This window comes from Coptis chinensis, chromosome 4 (assembly GCF_015680905.1).
Source record: "Coptis chinensis isolate HL-2020 chromosome 4, ASM1568090v1, whole genome shotgun sequence".
Classification (NCBI taxonomy): Eukaryota; Viridiplantae; Streptophyta; class Magnoliopsida; order Ranunculales; family Ranunculaceae; genus Coptis; species Coptis chinensis.
Genome location: NC_141459.1, coordinates 68291260 through 68309519, shown reverse-complemented (window position 1 = coordinate 68309519; position 18260 = coordinate 68291260). Strand labels below are relative to the sequence as shown.

Here is an 18260-nt window from a genome sequence, read left to right as displayed (position 1 = left end):
TCGATGTCCACAAGTGATGTTATAACGTGTAACATCACTTTTTAAGTGAAATCAATAAGGCCGATTAACTTCACTTAGGAAGTGATGTCTCATTCAGATTCCAAATTACTTGTAAAGTGATGTGAAATAACTCTATAAATCACTTTAAAAGTGATGTCCCATTTATCAAAATAAAAAAAAAAAAAAAAAAATTGCCAATATCATCCCAATATAATACTATTTTCCTAGTCATTTATCATCAAATAAAGATGAAATGTATCTTAAAATCACATTCATCACACAAATATCATCTCCAATTACAAATATTACACTATATACAAAAAATTGTAACGAGCCAACATATACCAACAAAATCTAATCTGCAGTACCGAAATGAGTGAAAGAGAACCACAATCACCCAACCAAGAACTTATCACAGCCTGGCTTGATGTAATCAATTTAATCCAAAAACCTATCACAGCCTAACAAATCACTCTGTTTTCTTTTTTTCTGCAGTATAAAACATTGTACTAGAAAATCAATGCAAGTTTTATAAAAGGAAAATAAACAGACGAAACATCTGCATAATATAGTACCTGAATGACAAAGGAAGTTCTACATAAGACAGTTACTTGTGTTCAAGATCAGGTCTAGCCCTGTGCCAAAAGTTGGTTGGAGATTGAGTTAAAATAAAAATGTTGTCATCCATTTTCCTGCATCACTAGCGGAGTAATCTAAAACTTGTGTCTGCCCAGAAAAAACATTTAAATAGCTGTTAATGATTTGGGCAGTAACCACTATACCATAACAAGCTATTTGCAACGGCAAAAAACCATTGATAATAATTTTCGCAACGCTTTTTAAGTGTTGCAAATATGGCGTGAGTAAACTGTTAGAAATTTTTGCAACGGTTAATAAGCGTTGTAAATAGAAATTTCCAACGGTTATTAACCGTTGCAAACAGAAATTTCCAACGGTTTTTAAGCATTGCAAATATTATTTGTAACGCTTATTTATGCCTGTTTCTTATAAAATTTTAGCAACGTTTTTAAATTTGTAACGGTTATGAACCGTTGCTGATGGGTTGTAAATTAAAAAAAAAAAAAAAAAAAAAAAAATCTCTTATTTTATAGCAAACCATTTGACATACTTAACCTGCAAAAATATTAGGACGCACTTAACCTGCAAAATTAACACTACTTGTTCTATATTAAAACAAACATCTCATTTCCATATTGAAACAAACATCTCAATTCCATGATAAAGTCCCCATTGCCTTTTCATACTATTTGACAATTAAATAATTGCAAACACAAACAAAAGACTGAAAAAAAATAAGATATTCGTTAAACCATGGATACAATATAACTTCAAAATATTTTCTAAAAGTTACAAATTCATATTTACAAATAAAGATAACATATTCAATACGATTTTCCAAGCAATCTCGAATCATTGCAATACCAAATATTGGTGATGGCTTCACTCACTATAAATCCGCGGCTCCACAAAGTCCATCTAATTCCTAAAAATTCACAAAACAAATAATGAACTTAGAAATACAATAGTTCTAATTAAACTCATGCAATTAATTAAATATTTGAAAATCCACCTAAAAGAAGTAAGAAGTTGAACAAATGAGAAGAAAGAAGAAAGTCGAGCAAAGCGGTAATCGATTTTTAAGTGTTAGCAATTAATTCCGAAAATTCACCGAAACAAAATAACGTTTTACAACAATGCTAACACTTCTATAGCGTTGGTAACTTGCTAATGGTAAATAACCGTTGCAAAGCAAAAAAGATGAGTGTTGCAAATATCCTATTATGGTGTAGTGGAAGTGGACTAGCTTATTTCTCATTGCAACCATGTCTATCATTAAGAAGCAACCTATAGCCTTTCTGCATTTTTCCTGTGAATGAAACTACGCATATTTGTTCAAATTTCTCATAACTTGGTATAAACAAGTTAAACAAGTTTCTACTTTTCTTTTCCACTAAATGACACGCACACGCACACGCACACGCACACGCACACGCACACGCACACGCACACGCACATACAATAAATAAAAAATAATAACACAAGAAGAAACTGTGACTAACTTTTCTGGATGGGTGTAGTTAACTAATAAACTTCGTCAGAGAACATGAACAGTAAAAGTTATAAAGTAAAAGTGTAGTGATTAAGATGATGGGTGAACTTATCACCAGCCTAAGACTAAACAAAATGGGAGGCAGGAGAATGGAGTGGGGTAACACAAAAGTACTAGACTACTAAAATAAGCTATGCTAACCTGGATTCGGTGGATTCACGTCGATACATTTCAAGAAACAAATTTAACTCTTGATCACTCTCCCTCATGTTAATGGCCTGCATCAACAACAACAAAATATATATATATATATATATATATATATATATATATATATATAATATATATATATATTATATATATCAATATATTAATATATATATATATATTATATATATATATATATATATATATATATTATTTGAAGAAAGCATGCCAAAATAACGAGACATAGCAAAAAAAATAAGAAAATGGAATCGATAAAACCTTCTACGAAATAACTACCATTTTATTAAGAACACAAATGGATATCAATCACTTTACCAAAATCACTGAATCCTTTAACTGAGTGACCATCCTTCAAAAAATGAAAAAAAAAAAGAAAAACAGACACTCAACAGGAAATTGAACACTGACATCAAGTACTGATTGCAACTCTGCAAATTGCAATCAGTACCTTCTTTTTTGGGGGATAGATAAAAGTTAATTAAAGTCTAATCAAAAAGTCGGTTATATATATATATATATATATTATTTGAAAAAAGCATGCCAAAATAATGAGACATAGCAAAAAAAATAAGAAAATGGAATCGATAAAACCTTCTACGAAATAACTACCATTTTATTAAGAACACAAATGGATATCAATCACTTTACCAAAATCACTGAATCCTTTAACTGAGTGACCATCCTTCAAAAAAAGAAAAAAAAAATGAAAAACAGACACTCAACAGGAAATTGAACACTGACATCAAGTACTGATTGCAACTCTGCAAATTGCAATCAGTACATTCTTTTTTGGGGGATAGATAAAAGTTAATTAAAGTCTAATCAAAAAGTCGTACGAATAAGGAATCCGAAAGAGCCCTTGGTCAAGTAGTAAGATCACTAGCAAGGCCAATGATGCGTGCTAACCTACTACTATCTTATACAATTACATGAAAGAGTATTCTTCCCTTTTTTGGCCACAAGTGACTCCTACTTACATTAGAGCTCTTCAAAGCATGCATTACTAAGCCCCATTACTATATGTACTTATCAAGTGTTCATATTCATGCAACTTTCATAACAAAATTGAGAAATGCTAACAACTGCCCTTTAAGGAAGTATAGCTTGAAGCTACAAGGTATAAGTGTATAACATCCATGTCTTCGAAATATAACAAGTAGAATCCATAAAATACTGCATAAGGGTAGCTCCAGGGCTACCTCAGTAAAGGAATTGCACTCCAGATCCACATTATATCAACTGGGAAAGGAAACACAAAAGGCTTACCAGTAGCGCCTGGTTTTCCGGATTAATATTTTCCAGAAATACTCTCCTATGAAGCCTTTGCTGCTCAACCTGAGGATTTTTTGCCAAGACTTTGCGCATATCTGCTACAATACTCTGCACGGCAAATAGAGGGAGTAGAACACCTAAATTAAGTTGATGTGCAGATTTATCTCTACAAGGCAATTCTATCCCTAACGAATGCAAGATCTGGATTGGTCCTTACATTAATCTTACTGACATCCAAGTGACTTATGGCAAGGTGTGTCTTGATACGCCAATGGATCTTCTAACTAAGATTCCTCACGACATTCATAGTAAACTTGTGGTTTAGAATGTGAACTGGTTCACGATCTTCACCTTTTATTATAGTGGGTGACCACCAACCCACATGCTGAAACAATAATACATGAATTACAAGTGCATTTGTAAGAACTTGTGATGCACACCATATCTTACTTTCTGTATCTTAAATTTTATTCCCTTTAAATCTTTAATAAAGGTAAAAAATGCACATATTTCACACGCAATACATACCTCGACAGTACCAGAAACATCGTAACCTTCGATTTTTGTTTGGATCCATTCATTCACAATAAATGGTCTGGTCGCATGGATCATTGCGCTTGACAGGAAGTTTGTAAATATCTGAGAACATTAAGTGTCAACCAAGCTTCACATCAACTCATGGAATTGCAAAAGTGAGCTATTACTCACATGGAAAAATTCATAAATGTCACCGTAAATCTTCTATTTTATCATGCCAAAAGAAATTTACTTGTGAGGGGACACATGAGATATAGACAAATACGGAAAATTGGGTGGGATGGGATTATTTACACCTCACGCCCGGCGAGGGTCAGCAACACTATTCCAAGACCTTCGGCAGTAAGCCATTTCTGTATAGAAAACCCCAGCAACTCCATGAACAATGAAACTGCAACAACCCACACTGCAGTGTACACAGTTTTCCCCGCAATTGGAAGCCCATCTGCCAGAGTCCAAGAATATTATAGAGTAACGTATAATCCATATTAAATGCCATCCTTGATGTATTCAGGAATATAGCAGGAAACTTTAATGGATTAGCGAAGACAAATTTAACTTAAAAATATACCGAGTGGAACATACTCCGAGTCCAAAGACAACTTATTATTTGTTTTGCAGAAGTATTTAATTGTTTCTTACTCTTTCTATCCTTCTTTTTCTGCATTCTTTTCTAATCTGTATTTCTTTTGGGAAATTTTGCCCATGGGCCTTAGCATACTCTGATTTGAAATCAAATATGACTACTAACTACTACAAACACAAGTGTTTTCTTTACTGCAAAAATAGGACACAATGATAATATCCTGGACAAATAGCTTTTCTTTCTTTTCTTTTGAAGCAATCATTTTTAACATAATCGCAAAAGAAGAAAACAAAATACAAGCAGTTCCTAGAAAACCAGAGGCCTTCATCATAAAATAACTAACAGGTTAAAGATCATCACTTATGTCTCCTTGTCAGTTGAAAAGGTACACTGCATAACTTTAATTTGTTTTGGTTTCTATTAGAGCTGCAATTATGGTTAAAAGGGAACCTTATAAACAATATAAGAATGGAAAGTTGCACAATCAAAAGCAACAGTAACATACATTCCTTGTATCATTGGAGTCATTTGTCTCCATAAAAAACTTTTGAGTCTGTTGAATCAAGTTGCATGAACAAGTAAAATACAAAAATAAGCATTTTTAGTTATTAAAAACAGCATCAAGCAATACAGTAATCAAAGCAAACAACAAAGCAAACAAATAACAAAAAAAAGAGGATATAGACCATGGTTATGATTGGAAGTATGTTGCATGCAACTATCAAGAAAGAAAAGACAAGTCAATAAAGAAAAAAGTTGATTTCAATTAATAAATAGACCAAAATTTAGATAAAATACGTAAAAGAACAAAAACAAAAACAAAACTAGGGCACTTCAGTAAAGCAATAGGAAATTTATCATATCAACAAAACCTCAATTACTAATTATTTGTCTCATCAAACAGTTTCAAGAGTTTACTGTTTCCGGCCTGTTAAATTATCCTAATGCAACTAGATAAATATACAAAGATTAACATTCTTGCAAAATGACATGAACAAATTCTCAAGAATAGAAACTGTGAGAACAAGTACACTCACCTTGATAGACAATATGCAAAGGCCAAAACAGTTGATAATGATCTGACAAAATTCAAAAGACGTTGTTTAACAAGCTGACTAGCTTCGGAAGGTAAACTTATTGGATCCAATGCCCTGCAAAAACATAGGATCAAGCAGATGGAAGAAAAACTTACATAGAGGATTGTCTAGCAGATGGAATAAAAAGAAAAAAGTAGATATTATTCCCGCAATTACAGGACCGAATTATAGACACCTGCAGACAAGTGCTGCTCCTGTCCACAACAACAACGGTTGAATATAAGAGGACATTACATAATGTGTGCTACTCTTTTTCCAGCTACTATCATTGCGCTGCAACCAAGTACGAAGAAGAAATATAAGCACTTAAGCAGCATGTCGAGTGCAGAAGTAACCACAAAATTAAAAGAAATATAAGTACAAGGTTGAAAAACAAAATTTGGTAAGGTTAAAAATAATGAAGCACACGTACACGGAGGAAAATGTTCCTGCTATGACGCAGAAATGGTGCTAAGCCCCATACAACAAAGCAATGATGCTGACTGCTAGGACCAGCCGTAGTACAAGAGGACTGCCACCATACATGTCACATGACCTGTATAAAATAAAGAAAACCAACAACAAACACCATCAAGGAAACAGAAATAATACAAGCTTTCCTGACTCCTCCAATACAATTTAGAAAGAGAGCAGTACCTCGACAACACAGCTGTGACAACAATTTTCAGAATAGGAATCTCATTTGCTTGCCCAGGGATAAGGAAAGAATGGCACTTGAAAACATTATTTCTGGAAGTATATGAGTATATTGGCCCGTGCACACTCTCTGAGAGGCGCAGACTCAAAGCATCCAGTCTCTGAATACTTATAAGATAAATCAATAAACCTAAAAGTGTCAATTGTGGAGGTAGCATAGAGTAACATCAATCTTACATAGACACTAATGCAAACAGCGCATGAAGTAATCATAAACAACAAAAAATGGCAATCACATTAACAAAAGCGATCGTGAGCATAAACATGAGGGAAACTGTGAGAACAAGTACACTCACCTCGATAGACAATATTCGTGGTCAAAAGGGATTTGATTGAAGCATCTCTCAATCATTTACGATACTGTATTTAAGCAGTTGAACTTTACATCTTCCGGTACATCCTCTAAGGTGTCATAAACAACAAAGAATTAATTTAAAACAATAAACTCAAAAAAAAAAATAACCTTTTAGAGATCCGAATTAACTGAAAATATTGCAAAGCTCGCTCCAGCGCATCGACAAAAATAAAAATCGTACCTTTGAAGCAAGAAAATTTGGAGCAGTATCAAACCAAGCAAAATTGTAGTATTAATCCAAGTGAGCGAGAGAGAGAGAGAGAAAAGGGTACCGACAATGAGTGAGAGGGAGGAGACCTAAGAGTGTAGCGGTGGTGAGAGAGAGAGAGGAGAGAGACTAAAATTAAGGTTATCTTTTATATTTCGACCGAAATAATAGAGCACGATTGTTTTTGGTTTCCTTCTTTCATGAAATTTTTGAATTTTTGATTTGTAACAAACGATTTTTAAACGTTAGAAATTAATTCCTGAAATTTACCCGAATTAAAGCAACACTTAACAACATTACTAACGCTTATATAGCGTTGGCAATTTACTAACGGTAAATAACCGTTGCAAAGCAAAAAAGGTCTGTGTTGCAAATATCCTATTATGGTGTAGTGAACACCAATAGCATGTAAACTGCACCAGTGCTTCAGATGCACCAAACTCTTTTCCAATGAACACCTTTACCCAACATACGATTATTACAAAAGAAGCCTCTTCAAATAGGCTTCAATATTCAAAATAATATAGCATACCAATATATGCGAGTGTGAAGAATGAGAAGAAGCTACCAGTGACAGACAAGAGCCATAGATATTGTCTAGTACATGCATAACAACCATTTGATATTGTCTAGTACATTACAAGTGAGCATTGAATAAGGCATAAGTTACCCCTTGCAAAAAGAAATATTTTACCTATGGAAGAGAAGTTGTAGTAGTTCGTATACCCTGATCATCATTATTCCCTATGCCTCGACCCTACCCAAACAAAAAGAAATTCGGTATAATAACCAAGTATAATAAATCCCTGCTATGTCCCCTCATGTTTCCGGTTCTACAGGTATAGATAATCTTGTTAAGCATTCGTTCTCTAGCTGACATTTGTGTGCACAAAATGGCATCACAAGTAGCCCCTCGCAACACACCCCAGCCATTACCAGAAAATAGGAAAGACTTGGGAAGTTTTAGCATTTTTCCAAGCCAATCCATAATAGTACTCTCTAAATCAGTAGCAGCAGGTGAAGATATCCAATTAAAACCAACAACAATAAAACCAGCACTAAGCATTGATGAAGGTGTGCATGCATGCATGTATGGCAGACAGATAGCAGGATATTTTGTATGTGTCCATGCCTTAAAAGGATCAAGCTGAAGATCAAAAGTCGTGGGTATTTAACTGAGCATGACAGACCCTCACCTAAGTCCCCCAGTTTGATTTAACATTAGACCAGCAAAAAAAATAGAAAACATAGAGAAAAATGAATAAAACACACACATCCCTTTCTGATGATATTATTTCTCTTTGCCAGCTTTAAGTATGAAAGCAATCTTACCTTTTTGTCAATATATGTCCCTTTAGTTTAAGGACTAATAGTGATCTTCTCATAACACCCCTGACTCTTTTGTCCCCTCATATACTATGCTTTTTCAGCCTTGGCGAATATATTTCCACCAAAAGGCTACCAAATATAAACATAATATAATCTCACCAACACCTTAAGCACACTAACTCTAATCTTACATCCCTACTACATAATGACCTTTTTAACTCAAAAAAAAATTCACGCCAGACCAAGTAAGTTTGACTTTGGTAATGACTGCATAATAACTCTCCTTTTGCTACATGAGAAGAGTTTGAGTTTGTACAATAAAATAGAATTTTAGAATCAAATATGAGAAGAGGAATGAATTTGATGAACTTACCAAAATATTTAGGCTTGAGATGTTCACGTTGTTTGGCTTAATTTCTTCAAACCCAATTCATTCTGAACACACATTACACAAAAAAGAAAGAAAAAAAAAACAATTGAAGTAAAATTGAAATAAAGATAAAATAACTAAGACTAAAATGGAACTAAAATTCAAAAACTTTAACAAAAGATAGAATTTTTATTTGTTAAAAATAAAGATGGAAATGAAAACATGGGGTTTTTTTTATGAAGGAGAACATGAGTACGTACATTATAACCTGTTTTTAGCTTTGCTTCGCAACCTTTTCTCCGATGGCTTTTGACGATTGGGCTTATCCGATAAAACTTTTTGGCTTTGTTTTGAGATGAAGGGAAGGAATGATTTGATGGGTCGATGGAGAAAAATGTGGTGGCGGGGTGATTGGAGTTCGTTGTAGTTTCGGATTAGAGAGAAAACAATTTTGATTGGAGGGTCTGGATGACAGAAAAAATGGCGGTGGTTGTTTTCCTTTTTAGTAAAAATTTTCATTTTGAGTGGGCTTAAATTGGGCCCCTCTTGCAATAGAAGATATCAGTTGGCCCAAAACGCAATCAATTATATAGCACTATTCATCCAAACGCAATTGTAAGTTGGCCCCGCCGAGAAAATTCATAGCACTGGATAAGCAAACGCTATCCCATAAAAAGCATAGCGTTTTTTTTATAAGTGCTATTAAATAAACGCTATCTTATTGTATTTTTGTAATAGTGTCTAGCAAACCAGTGTGCACCCTGTTTCATTTTTATTTAACCTAATTTTTTAGATAGTCTTTTTCTAACTAATTAACTTAATTAAGAGGTATATTAACAATAATACTTCTCGAAGTCATATTATAAGTGATTTCGAAAACTTGGCAAATTAACTTTTAAAGTGATGTTGAATATATAGATATTACATCACTTTATAAGTGACACGGTAAGTGGCAACACCTTTAAAGTGATGTTGAATACATAGATATTACATCACTTTATAAGTGACACAGCGAGTGACGTAAAAAAGTGTTACTACATCACTATCTCGACATCACTAATTAAAATGATGTTGTACGACTCTACTATATCAGCTTCTGAAATAAGTGATGTTAAAAAAAAATTGTGATAATTATTACATCACATGCTAAGAAAAGTGATGTCATAGTTTTCTTATGACATCACTTCACTGAAAGTGATGTAAAATTAGCGATGTCATATGTCATATTTGTTGTAGTGAGTGACCACAGATGGTGTGACAGGAACTATCTCGCATTGATTATTAACGGGTGGGTTGTGATAGTTGTTATTAACCGGGACGATACCTCTATTATTATTATAATTATTATAATTATTATAATTACCTGGTCATTTTCCTTTTCGTGGTAGAGCTGGGTTATAGTTGTTTGCTGGCCTAACATTTTGATTATTAAACCCCGAAGGTGTAACTGGTTGATTATTTTGCCAACTGAAATTGGGGTTTTGTCTCCAAGGTGTGTTAGGAATAGGATGTCTATTTAACGAGCAAGCATTGTCCGGCTGTGTGGGTGGTTATTCATAGATGAGAGGACAATAGGAGTCAGTATGTTTAAGACAAAAACAAAAATTACATGGAAAAGAGTTGATGTTTATGACAAGAGTAGGCTTATGTTGAACAGAAATGGCTTCTACCTTTTTTGTGATGGATTCAATTAGAGTTCTAAGCTCGGGATCAAATTTAACCTCAAACATATTGGCAGCCTTGGCTGTGGAAGAAGAAGTAGCAGAGCAGGGGATATCGTTACCCCCCAAGTTATTATTACACTTGGATTGATCTTTTAAAAACCTATAAGCCTTTGAGGTTCATTTACTAAGAAAACTATCCCCATTCATTATATCAAGAACCTCCTTATGATGATGTGAAAGCCCCTTGAAAAAGGCACGAACAAGCGTGTCTTTTGCAAGGTTATGATGTGGACACTCTATAAGAAGATCGATTGTACGGTTCGTGCCTCACGAAAAAGATTCATGAGAGTTCGCGAAGAAATGAATCTTTTGAATCATTTCATCCGCAATCTTCGATGGTGGGTAAAACTGTTCCATGAACAATTGAACAAGTTTGGCCCATGAGTCCACGGAATTAGGCGTTTGGGCAGTTAACCAAGATGCCGCCTTATCGGCTAGGGTGAAAGGAAACACCCTCAGTTTAATTTGTTCACAACCTACATTAGGATGATGGAATGTAATGAGAACTTGTTCTATCCTATGCATATGCTGATAAGGCTTTTCGTGGTCTAAACCATGAAAAACGGGTAACAAATTAAAAATATTTGGGGAAATTCGAAAATCCCCCACTGGGTCTGCAAGAACGATGCATGACTTAGGTCTATCGTTTAGGGCTTTGTAAAACTTAGAGAGAGGAGTCTCTGCTTCTTCAGCCATTGATGTAGATGTAGTGTGTGATATTCTAGATAGGGTAATTGTTGGTCACAGAATATGGGATATCATTGATGCTCATGGAATTCAAAGAGAGGGTAAAGATCCAGTAGCCAATGCCTTCCTGCAGTACTACTCCAATTTACTTGGAGTACCCTCAGCTGCCTTTTGTGATTCTGGGTTTCTCTGTAATGTGCAAGTGAAGGAGATTAACTGGAGTACAAGCCAATTTCTAGAATCTCCTATAACTTATCTGGAGATAAAGGAAGTACTCTTTGCCATGGAGGATAATAAGACACCTGGACCAGATGGCTACAATGCATGTTTCTTCAAGAAAAGTTAGGCTACTATTAGGGATGATTTCACCAGAGCAATCCAATACACTTTTCTCCATAAGAAATTGACAGGCGGTATTAATTCCACTCTCCTCTGTCTCGTTCCAAAAATGAAGAATGCTTCTACTGTTGATTCTTTCAGGCCTATAGCATGTTGTAATATCGTATACAAGTGTGTGTCAAAGGTTCTAACCAACAGAATGAAGACTTGTGTATCCTCCTTGATCTCACGTACACAACTGCATTTATCCCGGGGAGGTCGATTCAAGATAACTTGCTGTTAGCTCATGAGTTATTAAGGGTTTATTCTAGAAAACATGGCCATAAGAGATGTGTTATCAAGCTTGATATAAAGAAAGCCTGTGATTCGGTGTCTTGGCAAGCAGTAGAAGCTATTTTGCACAAGTTCAAGTTCCCTTTCCTGTTCATTGAATGGCTACATATATGTTATGCTTCCCCTTCATACTCATTAATGGTAAATGGGACACTAGAAGGGTATTTTGAAGGGAAAAGAAGGCTTCGACAGGGCAACCTAGTCTCCCCCTATTTGTTTGTGCTTGTCATGGAGATCTTGAGTGCTCTTCTCTATAAAGGACTTTAGCAGAAAAAAAAAATCAATGCTCATTCTAAATGTAGGAAACTGGACATATCCCATTTATGCTTTGCTGATGATGTCATTATCTTCTGCAAAGGTAATATGGAATCTATACTGGCTATAAAGGACATCTTGCAAGACTTCTCTCAGGCTACAAGACTTCAGTTTATCAATGAAAAGGCAACTCTCCTAACTGGTAGCATGTCAGAAGAAGAAGGACTAGAATTAACTGCAGTAATGAATATTTCTCTTGTAGCACCCCCTGTTACTTATCTAGGTCTACCTCTCACTGCAACTAGACTTGGAATAAAAGAATGTTTGCCTCTAATTGAAAAGATTATGGCTAGAATCTCAAATTGGAATAACAAAGATCTTAACAGGGCCGAAAGAGTACAATTGGTGAAGTCTGCCCTAGCATCGTTCCAAACCTATTGGGCGAAGACTTTTGTGTTGCCAAAAATAGTGATTGAGAAGGTGGGTAAGTTGTGTAATAGGTTCGTATGAGCAGGCCCAAACATGGATAGGAAGATGCATCATGCTAGTCACGCTACTCTCAGACTAGACAAGGAACAGGGAGGGCTTGGTCTTGTGGATCCAAAAGTTTGGAATCAAGCTGCGTACTATGGATTGGTTTTTAAAATTGCGCAGAAATCAAATTGTTTGTGGGTTAGATGGACATTGCAGCAACACATAAAACACAAACAGTTCTAGACTATGAAGGTGCCGAGGGATTGCTCATGGGTGTGGAGAGGGATTTTGAAACATCGAGAAGTCTCATGGAAGTTTGTCAAACATTGTATAGCGAATGGAAATGGTACTAGTTTTTGGCATGATCCATAGTGTTCGGGGCCTTTAATCTTGAACAACCAAGCCAGAAGTTTGCTAGGGCATATCGTCCCAGAGGATGCGAAGGTTTCCATAGTTTTAAGTGAAGGAAGATGGTCTAGTTGTATCACTGATATGCAGGAGGGTGAGGTAAAGGGCTGGATTATGGGAACTGAGATAAATTCCTATATCATTGAGGATCAGGTGACATGGACACCAAGCAATATAGGAACTTTCACTACTTCTTCAGCATACTCTATCCTCAAAAAGGTGAGAAGCAAGGTAAAATGGTTCAAAATTGTGTGGGGGAAATACTCGGTACCGAAACACTCTTTTACCACTTGGCAGTTGTTCTCGGGAACTCTCCCAACACAGAATAGGTTGATGGCGAAGAAGGTGATAGCACAATCAAAGTGTTGTCTGTGTGGTGGCCATGAAGAAAGTTCAGCTCACCTTTCTTCGAATATCCTTACTCGAAACTGATCTGGCAGAATTTCAAGAGAGCTATGGGGCTACCAGAGATGGTGCGAGCGCCACATAATGAATGGTACTATTTGATGAGACTCTGCAGAGCGAATATTATGGCGTCTGAAGTGATAAGAGCCTTCATCTGCGCTGCAATCCAAGCCATTTGGAATGAGCGGAATTGGAGGTTAAAGAAAGCTAGATTTTGGCCAGTAGATGTTGTGAGCCAGAAAGTATTGAACAACATGAAAATTTATGTGGGGAAAACACTGGAGCCAGTAAAAGAGGATGAGGCAACGAAATTGCTGCTAGCGAAACTGGGAATTGGGGTTACTTTAAAGTAGAGAGAGGAGATATAGGTAAAATGGAGCAAACCAGAAGTTGGAATAGCAGTTCTGAATTCGGATGGATCTGTACAAAAGGGAAGGGCCAGCTATGGTGGAGCGATAAAGGATTGGAATGGAGATGCAATAATGGCTTATAATAGCAGCTCTACCAGATTGTCATTCTTATACTAGGAGTTACTAGAGGTTCAAAAAGGACTAGAAGGCACACAAATTATGAATATTAGAAGAATTCAAGTGCAATCGGACTCTCTGCGGGGGATGCAGATTTTGACAAAGAAGGAAGAGGCACCATGGCACTGCAGGAACATAGTTGCTCATATTCAAGTTGATATTTTGAAGTTTGAGCTAGTAACTTTCAAGCATGTATTTAGGGAGGGAAACCAAATAGCAGATTATCTATCCAAGCTAAGTAGGCAAACTTGTAATGAAATTGTGTACTTTATTCCACCGTTGGATAAAAAACTTAATGATTTGATCTTGGCGGATAAAGAAGGAAAGATGTATCTGAGAATATCATAGTTTCATAAATAATAGGTTGGGGAGTCCTAAACCACTAGTTATTTCAAAAAATAAAAATAAAAATAATATATATATATATATATATATATATATATATATATATATATATATATATATATATATATATATATATATATATATATATTTTAGATAGATGTGTGTGACGCGTTCACGATAGATAACGTTAGATGGTTTTCTCTTACCAGACCTTAATCTCATGCAAGGCTAAGTCCAATATGAAAGAACACTAACAACAGTTAAACAAAAACTGATATACTAGAATTAAAACTCCTCTGACAGAAGAAACGAGGAGTGAAAGGAGGAGAACCTAAGTACCTCCTTGCTACGCTTATGAATAACATCATTAATACGAACCTCAGTGTCCTGTGGAAGCTTGGAACACTGACTCAACAATTATTTCCAATGAAAAGGTAACCTATAACTAACTTGTGTATATCGAGCTTTCTTCAGAGGGGTGTGGGCTCGCTCAATTATAAGGCAACAAGGGCTCATGCGTGCTCTGTCAATCTTAAAAATAACATTTTACCTATCTTAACTAATTATGCTAGGAAGAAGTAAACGATAATTTTTAGTTCTTTTATATCAAAGTTTCTACTCTCAATTATCATGCAATAAAACTAAAGTAAGAATTCATTCCACTCCTAGTTGTTTAGAACATACTAATTCAATTCGTGATTAACAATTCTACAATATGAGAGTAATGATTCTAAATATAATTAATATGGTGAACACTATGATTTAATGTATTCTAAATTGAACTATGACAATTAAATAATAAGATGTGAATATGAAAAAGGAATTAGGGAGATTTGATATCCACCTTGATTAATCCTTAACATGCTAGTATAGAGCTTGTTGCAACCCCAATATTTATGTTTTCACACAAGGTTCAACATAAAAGTTAGGTCTTTTTATCCCTAATTATTCATGGCATCTCTAACCAACTAATAATTAGCATGAGAGGAAGTTGAAACCCATTCTCATAGTGAATGAACTACCCTCTAGACTTGAAGCTCTTAAATACAACTATTTTATACTAACACATCAAGTCTTCATCAAAGCTTCAATAAATGAACTATTTTATATCCCTCTAATGGAAGTTTAGCTATGGATCATTAGACTATTATTGAATAAATAATAATAAAAACAAGACATAATTAAAATACTACTTGATTAAAAATAACTTGAATTGTATTAATGGTGACTAGGCTAATAAAACATAAACTAGGTTTAGACTAAAGAGAAAAGGTAAAAGCTAAGAGATAGGTGATCTAAATTATTCTAACTAATGGGTTAGAGAGAGCTAAAATATTCTAGCTAATGGAAGGGAGTGAGAGAGAGAGTTAAAGTTTTTCCTTAGTCCTCTTTATATAGGAGAGGTCTAAGTTTATAATTTCATACATGGGCTTTGGAGCTATGTTTTGGGCCACTAAATCAAGCCCAAAACCTAATTACTTAAGTCCAAAAAGGGTTTCTCTATTGGAAATTACTGCAATAGCTTTTTTGTCTACTTTTACTCCTCTTATTGGATCAAGACTTAAACTATTAGAAAGCTCTTTCTGAGCCGGTCGTTTTGACATATAATAGGCCCAATTACGAGGTTTGAGTCTAACGATACGGCCTGTGGAAGTTATGTTGACTTTTATGCTCTATTTCTACCCGCGTTGATTTTGACTTTTCAGCTTTGACTGGGCTTTAAAAATGTTTTTTCTCCTTGAAACTTGGGCTTTAACCATAGAACTTCTTAGCAACCAACTTTTGCTCCTTTCTTTTGCAAAAGTGACATATTTCTTCACATAGTTGACTCCAAGACCTGAAATACACAAAAGTAAGTAAATAGTACTAACTCTTATTTATTATAAATATAATTGGCCTATATATAATATTTTTAAAGGGTTAAAACTACATTTTTGGACTCTTATCAGGGAGTTGAATGAAGCCTCTGTGAGGACTTGATTAGTAGGTTAGTTTTAAGTTGTTTGTGATAAACCATATAATTATACATACGCATAGAATCTGTATGATTATTTCACACACGAACAAATACGATTTAAACATGTATAATTATATATTCTAATTTCATTTACCTTACTCTCTCTTGATTGGTGTAGCTTGTAGCAAGGTGTCTTTCCCACCTCTAGACTTGTGTAATTTGAACAACTAGGATTGGATCTAAAGGTTTGATTTGTGGATTGAGAGAGAAAGGATTTGGTTTGGATTTTTGTTTTGAACTTTGATTTTCTAGAACTACTTGAACTTTGACATGCATCAATTAAATTACAACTATTACATCAATCAAACAACTATTTAATGATTACACTAGACTTCATTAAGGATTCAATACAACGAAATTAAAGACAAGAGAAAAGGAAATAAGGAATGAAGAACATAAACATTAAGGTACTCTACCTCCTCTGGTGTCCTAGCTTGAATCTATTTGTAGGCGGCTGCTTGTATTCTACCCTCATTGTCCCAAAGTATAACACCAACTGCTCCTTTAAATGTACACCTATCAAATGCAACATCAACCTTAACATTAGTCCAAGAAATATCTTCATCTAATGTGTTATTATTATTATTATTATTGCTACTACTTATAAAATTCAAAGTTGGTTGAGAGTCTCCCTTTTCAAAAGTTTTGCAACTTTTCTTCCAAAGCTTTATAGTCACTTGTAGCAGCCTCTCTTCATTTGGAATTCCTTTTTATCGAACTTGCAATCGTTTCTTAAGTTCCATAAACCTAGCAGCATAATGCATGCATAGTATGCAAGTTTACCCACCTGTTCCTCCTTGCTCCTAGACCATTGCATGATCTCATCTCATTAACCCAATTTCTTACTGACAAGTTGTATGTCCCAGTCTTTTGCCCAATAACCGACATGAATCATACCTTTCTCGTCCACTCGCAATTAAAGAAGAGATGCACACTAGTCTGTGCTGCCACTCCACAAAATGGACACCCAAAGTCACCCACTAGTTTTAGCTATTAGAGAGAACATCACCAGTACGTAGTATACCCATGTAAAGTTTCCACACAAACAATTGCCAGCTAGCTGCTATGTCTGCCCCCTATATTCTATTTATAGTTTGTTGTTGGTAACATGAGCCATTGTCTTTCCATTGTGTCGTTGCATGCCCAGCTTGTAGACACTCTTGATTGTGTGTTTACCATTGTTTGTAGCCATCCACACTGCCTTATATGTATAGTTAACATCTCTCGATCAAATTTATAGCTTTTAGTGCCTTAACAATGGGACCAGGGAACGTAGCCAGTAATCTAGCAATTCATCCCACACTCCACCTTGTTGGTTAAACAAATCTTTTACCCTTAGAGTGTGATTGACTTCAATATCTAACTTATGCTCAATCAAAAGGATCAGTTTACCCATGCAAACCACCCAAGGATCATCAAAAACTTTAGTACTATACTTTCTCCGTCTCCAATGTTTCAAACTAAGCCAAGTTTGAGAGACTAAAAATTATTATGTATACCCTTCCAAAAGTAGGAGGTTGTATAAGGTAAGTCCTTACCTCCACCCCTAGGCCACCAAGTCTGGTACACAGCTCTAAAGGTTCTACCTTATAGAGAATCATGATCAATAACGACTTTCTAGCTGAGTTTAGAAAGTATAGCATTATTCATTTGTTTTGCCAATCTAAACCTTAGCCCTCTTTGATATTTGGGTTAATTTACAAAGATTATTCAAATTAGTTGTGTAAACAACACTTGTATTGTCCATACCATGCCACCAAAAAGATCTACAAGCCATATCAATTTTATCACATATGCTTTATATGGGATAGCATAAGTTGTCATGGCATACAAAGGTATAGCTTGTGCCACAATCTTGATAAGAACTGTTCTTTCAGCTTGGGAAAGGACCTTCGCCCTCCACCCATTAATTGTTTTGTGAACCATGTCCACAAGATAACTAAAATCTTATGTTTTCCTTCTAGATAAGATAATGAGAAATCCAAGATATATACTTG

The 18260-nt window shown here is 35.1% G+C and overlaps 1 pseudogene across 1 annotated transcript; it reads right to left on the bottom strand.

Moving 5' to 3' along the window:
- Window positions 1–1307: 1307 nt before the first annotated feature.
- Window positions 1308–6981, bottom strand: LOC147504516 (mechanosensitive ion channel protein 2, chloroplastic-like; annotated as a pseudogene). Its single transcript, XR_015193058.1, has 11 exons — window positions 6784–6981; window positions 6428–6595; window positions 6204–6326; window positions 5967–6064; window positions 5732–5845; window positions 4405–4553; window positions 4100–4210; window positions 3789–3956; window positions 3566–3679; window positions 2273–2349; window positions 1308–1504 (listed from the first exon to the last, which is right to left on the bottom strand). The product of XR_015193058.1 is annotated as a mechanosensitive ion channel protein 2, chloroplastic-like (transcript).
- Window positions 6982–18260: the final 11279 nt, after the last annotated feature.